The following is a 12,705-nucleotide window of genomic DNA, read 5'->3' as shown; positions in this document are numbered from 1 at the left end:
AAGGCCCGGGGGGGCAGTGCAAAATATAAATTGCATTGAGCAGTAGCCCTTGATGTAACCGAGTATGGCCAGTGCCACCCCTATAGAAAAGTAAGAGCTTCCCTATCCCCACCTGCATGTACTGCTTAAAGTAATGCGAGTCTGCGTCATCATGGCTTGTGTCTGTTTTTCTGGGGTGCAAGCTGAGTGAGCTGGCATTATGCCGGCTACCACAAGTTCACGTACAAGTAATTTCTTTTGCAAAACAAGAGAAAAAAAGAAGAAGACTGGTGTAGTCTCTGATTCTCCGACTATGTAGTAGTGAGTCCATAGTGCTGCTAGTAGAATTCCTGAAACTCCCACTAATGTCACAGGCCTACAAAGACAGCGGAAAGATAGATGCCAAAATGTTATACTGTGCTTTCAAGTTGCTAGTGTTGCTGTGAGACAACTCTCTGTTGAATTATTTTGAGTTAATGTTAAGGACTATTGGCTACAGTATTTTTCTTTCTTTCTTCATATAGATGCTCCGCAACAAAAAAAGCTCACACGGAAGGAGATGGCTGTCTGGGCCAGGGCCCGTAAGCTGGAGGCCATTTGCACCGAATATCGGAGGCTGTGGGCACGGGAGCAGGCGGAGGAGGCAGCAACTACTGCATCCTCCTCTAGTGCCCCAGGGTCCACCAGCCAGAAGCCTCCAGCAAAACGGCGCCGTGGCCCGACAGCTTCCTGCCGCCGCCGCCGCACAGCAGTAAAAACAACGGCTGCCCCCCCAAGAGCCTGGATGGCACATCTGCGCCGCCTCCGAAAGAGAGTGGACTACCTGGAGAGCTTGGCAGAGAAGCAACAGCGCCAGCTCCGGGACCTCCGCAAAGAGCTGCGGGACCACCTGTCCACAGGACACCGCCGGAGGAAGTGACTGTCCCTTGCCCCTTTTTTGAAGACTGTTGGGGGGGTGGGAATTGGGCATTGGGGAAAGGGACTTGAAGAAGGACATTTGGACATTGGTTGGGGTTAGGGAGGGGGGTGAGTTGGGATAGTTTATTTTTGTTAGGGGAAATATATTTATTTATTTTACATACTTAAACATAGTATACGCGTTCATATTATTTTGTGTGGTGGTGGGCGGGGGTTACTGTACGTTTGGTTTCTTCAAACTTACCAGCAATCCAGCATGAATTATCTAGACTTCCAAAAATGTACAAAAGTGCCACTAACAGAGTTAGTGAATTCAATTGCCCTACTAGTACTTTACTAGTACTACTGTCAGTCTTTCCTCTCCTCCGAGTCCTAGCCCATTATTCTACCTCCCCAAAATGCTTATCTTACCTGTGATTCGTGTTTGAGAATAGTTCTAGGCACAGAGCTGGCTGCATGGCAAATGGCGATTAAGGTTGGGTGTTGACTTGAATCCTTGACGGATAAAATATCATCGTTGTGCTGGTAGTAGTAGTGGTACACACTGGCTGTAGCAGCATATGAAAAAAAAGGAAATGAAACATTGAGTGGCCTGAGCCTAGCAATAGAAACAGTACGATAGATAGTACGGTAGAGAACAGTGCCATAAATTGTAGCCTAAGCAGTGTTAAAGTATTCAGAATATAAGTACTAGTTGTGTGGAGTATGGCTACTATAAGAAATAGTATTAAGGCAAAGGACACAGCAACGTAAGCATTAAGCATTCGATTTGTCACGTGTAGGAGGAGGATGCTGTTGATCAATCCACGATGGCGCACATGAAATTCTGATTTGAATGATTTTTCTGTTGCTTTGACCTTATCTTCCCCAGCAAGTGTGTGGAATTATTGTTGTCATTTAGTCACAACTCAATGAAAAAACCACACAGCCCGGGTGAAGAGGGTTAGGGTTTGAAAATTGGATGGGAATGGGGGTTTTTGGGAAAGTTTTGTGGAGAGAGGAAAAAAACACAGCATGGACAAACAACAAATGAAGAAAAACAAATCTTTGGATTCGAAGATATCCATAAATCTTTTAAGGGACATAAAGGAAGTGCACTACTGCATGCATGAAGTTGTTTGCTAAATGGATGGTTAGGTTACTGAAAAGTAGTACTTACTACAACTTACTAGTAACTATAAAGAAACAATTTGACAGTACAGGGATGCAGTAATTACGCAATTTCACTTGCCTCTCTGCCCTCAGAGAGAATAAACACTTACTAGCACATTAAATTAGTTTTAAAAATAACAAAAAAATTAATCAAATAGCTGGAGGGATGAATTTGAAGCAGCGAGCAAACAAACGCACAGAGTCACCCTCGCAGAAGTTCAAGTTCACAACAATAACATTTAAAAGATAAGGAGAAGTGAAGAGGATACTGTAACTGTATGTTGTAGTTGTCCTGTTGACTTTGTGAAGTTGCATGCATCCAGCCATTCCTCTTATTCACGATACTCCTCCATTCCATCTGACGCTCCGTCGATCAATCTTGGTGACCAGACACACTGTCCACTGCCTGCCTGATACGGATTTGCGGATCGCTAATGGTAAGCCTGAGTTTATCGTTTGTTCCATGGCACAGGGTAAAAGCCGGCTTGTAATTGTTGATGGAAAAACAGGATTATTAAAACAACACGGAGAAAAAAATATAAGGTAGGCTGTGTAGTGCAAAAATAACACTTTCAGTTTCAGACGTGACAGTATTACATACAAGCATCATTTCAAAAGTGCGTACCCCGAGTCTCCTTTTCAAGGATAGTAATTAGTAATTATGGGTGTCGCGCGAAATCGCAAACAAATTCACGAATTCGCGGATTTCCCCGCAAACTCGCAAATTTTTTGCAATTTGCATAACTATTACTGGAGTACTTTCTACTGGCTAATCCAGTAAGTGCTACCTCATTGGGTAAATGTATAGTGCTTTTCCTACACTACAGCTGCGTAAAGTGCCCAAAGAGTTGGCTCCAGTGACATCTGCAATAACGCATTACCGGCAATGTTAGCCTATGTGCCGAAATGCACCTCAGAAACAGGGCCAAATTCCCCTTTCCCCTCAACATACGACCAAGCTGCTACTTTTACGCAAAATTAGACCTTCCTAGCAGAGCTCCCAGACCCCTAAACCCACTCCAAAAAATAGAGAACACCTCCAAACAGCCCCCCAAAAACATGCAATACTGCTACTTCGCAGAGGCCAAAACGCACTCTGAAACTAGGCCCAACCCCCCCTTTTCCACCGTGTATTTTCTTCAAACCACTTGCAATCAAAATTAGACCTTCCCACCGTGCCTCCCAAACCCGTAAACCCATCGACAAACATCTTGAACACCCCCAAACAGCCCCCCAAAAACATGCAATACTGCTACCTTGCAGAGGCCTAAGTTAAAATCGTACCAAAATGCACTCTGAAACTAGGGCCAAACCCCTCTTTTCCACCATGGATTTTCTTCAAACCACTTGCAATAAAAATTAGACCTTCCCAGCAGTGCTCCCAGACCCCTCAACCCACACCCAAAAATCTCAAACACTCCCAAACAGACCCCCAAAAATATGCAATACTGCTACCTCGCAGAGGCCTAAGTTAAAATCGTGCCAAAACGCTCTCTGAAACTAGGCCCCCAAAAACACCCCTTTTCCACCATGGATTTTCTTTAAACCACTTGCAATCAAAATTAGACCTTCTCAGCAGTGCTCCCAGACCACTCAACCCACCCCCAAAAATATAGAACACCCCCAAACAGCCCCCCAAAAACATGCAATACTGCTACCTCGCAGAGGCCTAAGTTAAAATCGTGCCAAAACGCTCTCTGAAACTAGGCCCAAAACCCCCTTTTCCACCATGGATTTTCTTCAAACCACTTGCAATCACAATTAGACCTTCCCACAGTGCCTCCCAAACCCCTAAACTCATCCCCAAAAATCTAGAACACCCCAAACAGCCCCCTAATAACATGCAATACTGCTACCTTGCAGAGGCCTAAGTTAAAATCGTGCCAAAACGCACTCTGAAACTAGGCCCAAAACACCCCTTTTCCACCATGGATTTTCTTCAAACCACTTGCAATCAAAACTAGACATTCCCAACTCTCATCCCAGCTAAGCAAATCCACTAAGAACCACCTACAACATACTCCAATTGCACTCTAAAAACACGCAATAATCGAAAATTAACATGGGTGCCTATGGCAGCGTTTTCCCTTCTTCGACTTTCCCTAAACACACCCTTCCCATCAATCAATTCCTCCCAAATTTCCTGCACAACCACCAATTCCCCCTCCCTACCACTCACAGAAGCCCCATTCCCCTAGCTTAACTGGAACACCCCAAACACACTTTCTCCTTGCGCCCCCAAACCGCCCGTTGGATAACATGGCAAATCGCGCCTTGACAAATAATTGCTGTTTTGAGCACTTCCACTACTTCGATCCTCTTGAAACTTACCAGGACATTTGTTCCAGCGATTCCCAAGAATCTCAGCACGGCAGAACAAAACCGATCCACTGGAAGGTGTACGACTTTTCACCCAAACACAAGCGCCCGCAAAACACCAAAAAAGGCCAAAATTCGGCCAATTCTGGACCAAAAAATGCCAAACCCCCCTAAAACCTTGCCAACATCATTATGAACGAGCCTGCATTGGGCCCTGGGTCTTAAACTCTGGGAACCCTACCAAATTCAACTCAACAACCCTAGTAAACCGAACTGAACCCCGAAAAATAACCCTAAACCCTAGATATGCTTTGTCTGTCTGTGTCAAAGAGCCTAGGTATGCTACATCAGGTTGCTTCACTCAGTGGTGCCTGCCTTGACCGTCTGCATGGCCCTGCCACAAGCATATCTAATTGTATGCAGCAAGCCACATAGCCCCGATTTTACACAAACTGCTGTCTGGACTCTGCCTGGCATTACAACACTACACTGCCTCGACCACTCCATACCACGACAGACATGTAGTTCTGCTGTAGTAGTTATTGTAGACTGGTTTACCTGTTTGCCACTCACGAATTGGCCATAGTTCTTCCGTAAACCGTTGCTGATGATCCATCCATCCCAGTGAGTGACGCGTAAAGAAAAAAGATACATTATTTAATCAATCATCATGGTATATTGGCAAACAGTGAGTCCAAGGACATTTTGCATATTAGAAAATGCAACTTAGTGGCCCCTGCAGTTGAAGTACAATTTGAATTAAACAAGGTAAAAAAAAGCAGAGTAGACTTGAGTTACATTTAGTTTGTAAAAGATTAAATAATAACAGAAGACATATGATTCATTTCATGCACAACAAACAAACATCAATTGCTTTCATCAGAGCAAGACAGCCGTTGCTGTCCACTGCGTGCCATCTTCTCATTTTTCATTACCTGTTCCACTTTTTGTCCGCATCTTCTTCTGAAAGTGAGGGCCCACAGGGCAGCCTCTCCTGTCAATTTCAGAAGTAACTGTCAGCAACCAGCAAGCATGTAGTCAGTAATTCCAGTCCCACTTTGAGGGGACTCGTCTACGAAGACAAAGTTTCTTGATTCTGCGTAATCCAGCCATCTGCCTTGAGGGAAATGGATAGGGGGAGTCTGGAGGAGGAGGAGCATGATTGAGTTGAGAACTTGTGAACTTCAGGAATGCAGACTGCGGCACCTTCAAATCAATAAGGAAATAAGATGAAGACAGTGCTGCTGATGGGCTTGTTGTGATTAAGTGATTAGAGTTTTGTTGTGGTAAAAGTTGCAAAACAAAGAAAGACACACAGGAATAAAAGTGAATAATGACGAAAAAAAAGGAAGTCATTTTCAGGCCTCGGTGTCAGGGCAGTAGAGGTCGTCCTCCAACTCTGTGAATTGAGACGGGAGTAGGTAAGGTAACAGAGAAGAACTTCCGTCACCTAAGTCGGTGTCCTCTTCTTCCTGCGTGCATTCACATATTTTGTAATCTGGTGGTATGAAGTGCTGATTCATCTTGATCATTGTTAACCTCTCCACATTTTTGGGCGAGAGGCGGGTCCTTTTTGAAAATACAATGGCACCAGCAGCACTGAAAACACGTTCAGAAGACACGCTTGCGAGTGGGCAAGACAAATAATTTAGAGCCAAGTTGGTGATCAGTCACCATAGAGGCCTTTTTCCATATCAATACAGCTATCCGTTCTGATTAACAAAGACCTCTGTTGGGTCATCCAGATAGGCCTGCACCATTGACTCAAGGTTCTCCAGGGTTGCTCCACTTTGCGTACCATCTGTGGCCTTTGCAGCACTGGAACGAACAAACCCTTGTTGAGTTAGCCAATCCGCTTCCGACAATATTATGGCTGGGCCTAGTGCAAGTGAGGATGATGATACGGTTGCTTCTGGTGTCGTTAACGGCTGTGAGGGAAAGTGACTCCCTTCGGCCACAGATTCAGAAGTGGAACTTGACACCGGATGGCCTTCTGATCCAGTAGTACTTCTGCCGGTTCCTTCAATTTTCTGCCGCTCTTCTTCGAACCGAGTGGCTGACAGAGCTAGCCAATGTTTGTACTTTGAAACATCTGCTTCATTAAAAGGAATGAATGCTTTGCTGGCCACAGCCATTTTGTACCGTGGATCCAGAATAGTGGCACAAATGTAATGTTGTTCTGTATGTATTTTTTTAAGCCTTTCATTGTCAACTAGGCGGCTTAATAACCTCTCCGCCTTCAGTTGGTGCTTTAGCATGTGCAACAATGGGATAGCTTTGCCCAAAGTACAGTCCTCCCTGCTGACTTCACGCGTGAAGACCTCAAAAGGACGAAGCATGTCTGTCAGGTTTTAAACTAGCTTCCATTCCTCCAACTCTAGCCACATGTCTTTCATAGTAGAACCCAGTGCAAAGACATACTGATTGATTACGACCCACTGCTCAGACAGACGCTCAAACATGTAGAAGGTTGAGTTCCAACGTGTTACCACCTCCTGGATGAGTCCTCTGACTGACAGTCTATGTTCACGTTGCATGTTCCTCAGCTGCTTCCGGGCCTTAAAAGAATGGCTGAAATGTGTGCAGATTCTTCGGCAGGTGGTCAGTAACTTGCTGACTGTGTTTTCTTTTTTCAAGAAATCTTGCACAACAATGTTAATACTGTGTGCCTAACACGGCACTCTGAAATAGCCACCCGCATGCATGGCCTTAACTATATTACTGCCATTATCCGTGGAAACATAACCAATCATGCGCTTTCTTGGATGCAGCCATTCATAGACCTTACTCTGAAACGCATCCAAAATGTTTTGTGCAGTATGAGATTTCTCTATGGCAAACATGGCTACTGTTGCATGTTTCTGAGTAGCTTAAAAAACTGTGTCCGGGTCAACACCTGCATTTAACTTGTCTCAAACCCCTTTAAAAGAGACCCAGTGTGCAGTGATGCACATGTAATCAAGGGCTTGGAAACTGGTCCACATGTCTGTTGTCAGGTGGATAATGTGAACAGCACTCTTCTGCAAAGCTGCCCCAACCACCTCCAGAACATCTTGATGTAGTGCTGGAACCGCAACTCTGGCTAAATAGGACCAGCTAGGAACCTTCCATTTAGGGCAGACTGTTGCCACAAATTCTAGAAAACCCACCCCTTCCACGAAAGAAAAAGGGAGAAGGTCCAGCGCTAGCATTTTAGCCAGCTTTGCGTTATACAGACATGCCGTTGGGTGGTTGCGTTCAAATGGCGCCTCCGACCAAAACATGCTTCTAAGGGTGGTCTGGACCGTTTTACGTGATGATGATGATGATGATGCAGACTTCTTCAAACCAGTTAGGCTCATTAATGTACTTTTTCGCATTGGTGTCTCTCCCAGACTCTTAGTGTGCCTCATACATGTTGCTGGGATAGAGGGTGTGGACGCTACCGCTGCAGTGCTGCTGCCAGGGGTACTGGGTGTAACAGAAAAAATGTCTGTCGCTTCTTCAATTCACCCTGCACGATCAGCCCCTCGTCATCATCAGATGCAATATGAATGGATACATTTGGATTTGTTGTACTTTTGTATTCCCGGATCTTCTTTAGGTGTGCCTCCCAAATGATAGTGTGGTGTTTTTGGAGATGACCTCTCTGGCCTCCGGTACCATAGTTGGTACCAAGCTTACCCCGACTAACTACACTTTTACAAATCGAACAAACTGCTATGTTTTCTGCCTTTTTTGCTACCACTAAACAAGTCCCAAACTAGGGACTGGAGATGTCTGCTGGTGGTGGAGGTGCTACTTTCAATGCCAGATGAAGTGGAGGATGGGCGAGGCTGAATTTGACTCTGTTGTGCACTTACAACACCCCTACTTGAGGTAATGGAGGTCGAGCTGGATGGAGGTCCCTGCTGGCCCTTCTGACGAGAAAATATGGAAGCTGTAGGTCATGTTGGTGTAGTAGTTAACTGCGTTGGTGGTGGTACCAGTGCCACGCCGCCCACATCCCGCTCAGCAGCACTTCGGGATAGGGTCAAAATGTCTGTCAGCATGCCCGCTGGGGTTAAAGTGATGACTGTGATGACTGGGTTGTCGTCAGACTATTCATCAGCAGCAGAAGACACCACTTCTTGTTCGTCGTCATCACTCATAAGTGGAAGCCGTGCGGGAACCTTCCTTTTAGGCTTAGCTACCTTTGTCGGCTCATGGCGTGTCTCACTCTCAGACTGCATTGCTGGGTTCCAATCAACATCAAGATCATCAGAAGGAAGGGTGCTTGAAGAAGAACTTGTAGTAGTAGCCCCCCTTGACCTTTTTCTTGCTGGGGATCTGGAAGACAATGGATCATCATCAGGAGGAGTGGCTTCCTCGGATGATACCGCCACTTGAATCTCGATTTCCTGATGTGCCCCTACTTCCGGAGGAACAAGCATTGTGGGCAGTTGTGCCGCTCCATGCGCCTCTAGTTGCGCCTCTTCATGCGCCTCTCCATGCGCCTCTCCTCGTGCCTCTCCTTGCGCCTCTCCTTGCACCTCTACTTGCGCCTCTACCTGTGCCTCTACTTGCACCTCTACTTGCGCATGTACTTGCGCTTGTACTAGTTGCACCTGTGGTTGTCGTTGCGGCTGTGGTTGTTGAACACTCGTCAGATGAGTTACACCCTGCGTTGATTGGATGCTACTTTCTTGTAATGAGCCAACATCACTGGTCGATGGTGATTGAACAATCAAAGTGGCTGCCTCTGCAGCACTCATGGCCTTGGACCCAACTTGGCATAGTGGCACTGAGCCCAATGAAGCGGAGGTGCTGCTCCCAGCTTGGTCCCCGGCGGACCCCGCTGCTGCAGGCGTAGTTTTTTTTTCCCCCAAAAAAAGTGTCAGCGGGCACACCAGTCTCCTTGGTAAGTGGCGCCTCTTGCTTCTTCTGCTCCTTCTTGCTGGCAGTGGCACTCGCAACATTTTTGACAGAGGAGCTACGGCGACGGCCACCTTTCTTTGGGCCCATCTTCTTCAGATGTCAGAACAGCTGGCCACAGTTGCACGAGTTGCAGAGTTGTCTGGGGCCACACGTGACATCACGTGACGTTGTGCTGCACACACCGCTGCAGGACTTCTTCCTGGCACGGATGATGATGAACAATGACTGATGTGATTCTCTTGTGCACCTAAAAGGAAAGGAAGCCAGAGGAACATCAGTTAAATAAATGTTGCATATGTCGTGCTTCAAATAAATATTTGCAACTAGGCATTGCATTTAATATTATTACAACAATACACCCAACAACGAAAAGACCCAAAATAAAAATTGCAATTCTAATCCAAAATGGATGTTTAAATTAATAGAAGAGAGACCCCACAGAAAGACTTGGCCCATGCACCACTGAGTACTCCTGGGCATAATGGATGAAAGCAAGGCAAACTGGGTGCAGGACAGAGCACACTGCCTGGCTTCAAAATGGCACCTTGACCCCCACCACATGGCCAGGCCCTGCCTGGACCAGGCCTCAAAATGGCCCCCACCCACATGGCCAGGTCCCAAAAAGTCAAAAAACACAAAATTCACCCCAATCCAATGCCATCCATGCCCTCAATGGTGTTTAAATTCAAGACACCCCACAGAAAGACTTGGCCCATGCACCACTCACTACCCCTGAGCATAATGGATGAAAGCAAGGCAAACTGGGTGCAGGCCTGAGCACACTGCCTGGCTTCAAAATGGCCCTTTGACCCCCACCACATGGCCAGTCCCTGCCTGTACCAGGCCTCAAAATGGCCCCCATCCACATGGCCAGGCCCCAACAACACCCCAAAAAGTCGAAAAACACACACAAATCACCCCAATCCAATGCCATCCATGCCCTCAATGATGTTTAAGTTCAAGACACCCAACAGAAAGACTTGGCCCATGCACCACTGAGTACCCCTGGGCATAATGGATGAAAGCAAGGCAAACTGGGTGCAGGCCTAAGCACATTGCCTGGCTTCAAAATGGCCCCTTGACCCCCACCACATGGCCAGGCCCTGCCTGGACCATGCCTCAAAATGGCCCCCACCCACATGGGCAGGCCCCAACAACACCCCAAAAAGTAACAAAACACACACAAATCACCCCTAATCCAATGCCATCCATGCCCTCAATGATGTTTAAATTCAAGACACCCCACAGAAAGACTTTGCCCATGCACCACTCACAACCCCTGGGCCTACTGGCTAGTGTGGCTTTACAGGCACCCCAAAATTATAAAAAAAATCCACATATAACAGTGAGGTAAAATTCCATGACATAAATGACATTTAAGTTCAACAAAACTCACAGAAACAGTTGTATCATGCACCCATGACTAACCGTGGGTCTACTGGATACTGTGGCTACCCACAATATATTTTTTTAAAGTTGTGAAAACGTTTTAAAATTGTAGTTGCAGCAACTGCAATGCCCCAAACAAACAACACCAACTTACTTGTAAAATCTCCAATCCAAAAGTGATCCAAAATCTCCAAAGTCCAAAAAGTCCTCAAATACAAATATCCAGCAGCAGCCACAAAAAGTAATCCTTCCAGCTCCAGATCCAAATGAAAAGTGACCAGGAGATGGACAAAGCACTGTGAGGAGCCTGCTGGACAGGAACAGGAAGTTGGAGACTCTGGGGCGCTTCCTTCCTCCCACCCCCCAAACATGGATTCCTTGCACAAAAAAGTGCAGCCAAATGTCAATCTGAGGAGTTATTCTGATCAAAATCATCATTTTCAGAAGGTTTATGCTGCCTGCGGTGGATTTCTTGTGCAGAATTGCAATTTTTGCAAGTTCGGGAAAGCGAGCTGTTCAAATCTCCCGCCGGAAGTCAGCTGCGCGCTGCATCTTTGTGTTCGCAATTGTTTACTCCTGCGATGCGTGATCGCGGGCCCTTATGACGTACTCGCGTTGTCAAACTCTTGCTGTGCAAGATGGCGGGCCCCGATGACGTACTAGCAATTGAAAAACTCTTGCGCGATCACGCAGCAAGATCCAAGATCACACGCAAACCGGGAGAAAAACAACTCTGAGAACTCAGAATCACGGCAAGTCAACGCAGCGCGCGCGATATTGTCTTTTTCAAGCGCGACCAAGCAAAAAAATCCGTCAGCTTGCGAATTGCAGATTTTTGGGCAAATTTGCGCGATTCGCGGAATGCGAAGTTGCCAAAAATCCACAAATTACGCGAACGGAACAGATTTTAGGCCCATAGTTACACAGAAGTAATTGAACAGTTTAGAAAGCATTCCACAAAATTAGAGCCTGTTGATATAGTAGTCGATTATAAACAATTGCGTGAGAGTCTTTTTCTTCCTTCCCAGGTATCTGACTTAATTAGATGCATTGTAAAACTAGGAGGTGATGCATTACATTTGCGAGAGGAGAAAAAGGCAGCTGCTGCAGCTGAACAAACAAATCGGACCTCCATGTCGCAGGATGACGATCCAGGGACAGATAAGGCTATTGTGGTTCATGAGAGACCAATGCTTGAATCCACGCCTTTATATGCCCCTCCTAGGGGTGCGGGAACGGATGATAATGAAAATTCCACTGATGCCAAGGTGTATTTTATTTATAATTGCATCTATACTCCTTGGAGTAGAGTGGATGTCATTGGTCTTAAAGCTGCTTTGCTTCATCCGCGGAAGAAGTTGAAGGGGCCATTAGTTCTTGTATTATGACTTTATCTGATATTGATATGTTTGTTGGGTTTATTCTACCCCCTGATATGTGGAGGTCTATTCGTAAAGTCGATGATCAAGCAGCTTTTGGGGATGTTTGGAAGGAACTAAAACGGATAGATGCGGAACGAGAAACAGCACAGAAGCTGCGTCAAGACATGCTAGACCTTCCAAAGGCTATAATAGTTAAATTGAAAACTCCTATTCCTCCCAAAAAGATAGATTGGACTATGTTAGCATCCTGTAAGCAAAAGGCAGACGAATCGGTCTCTTACTTTTTTACACGTTTGGAGGAGACATTCCACGACTGTAGTGGCCAGTCATTGACAGATGACACAGGCAGGCATCTGTTTGTTGATAAATTTGTCGCAAACATGTTGCCAGGAATAGCTAGTTGCCTAAAGGCCAGCAAGAGCTCATGAACTACGTCTTCACCAGTCTCTCTCCTGACTATGGCTCAGTATTATGAATGACAGGAATTGGAAGCCAAGGGCCACGAGGATAAAAAGGTTAAAGATCTAAAAACAAAGGTTATGCTAGCTCAGGTTTATGGTCCATCTTATAGAGGTGACAGCAGGGGCGGACGTGCGATATATCGCCCCGGCACAACCTCTTTCACTCTAACTACTTTGTCCCCTAATCAGTGCGCTTATTGAAAGGAGAT

Source organism: Lissotriton helveticus, chromosome 1_1 (assembly GCF_964261635.1).
Source record: "Lissotriton helveticus chromosome 1_1, aLisHel1.1, whole genome shotgun sequence".
Classification (NCBI taxonomy): Eukaryota; Metazoa; Chordata; class Amphibia; order Caudata; family Salamandridae; genus Lissotriton; species Lissotriton helveticus.
This window is presented reverse-complemented; position numbering follows the sequence as displayed.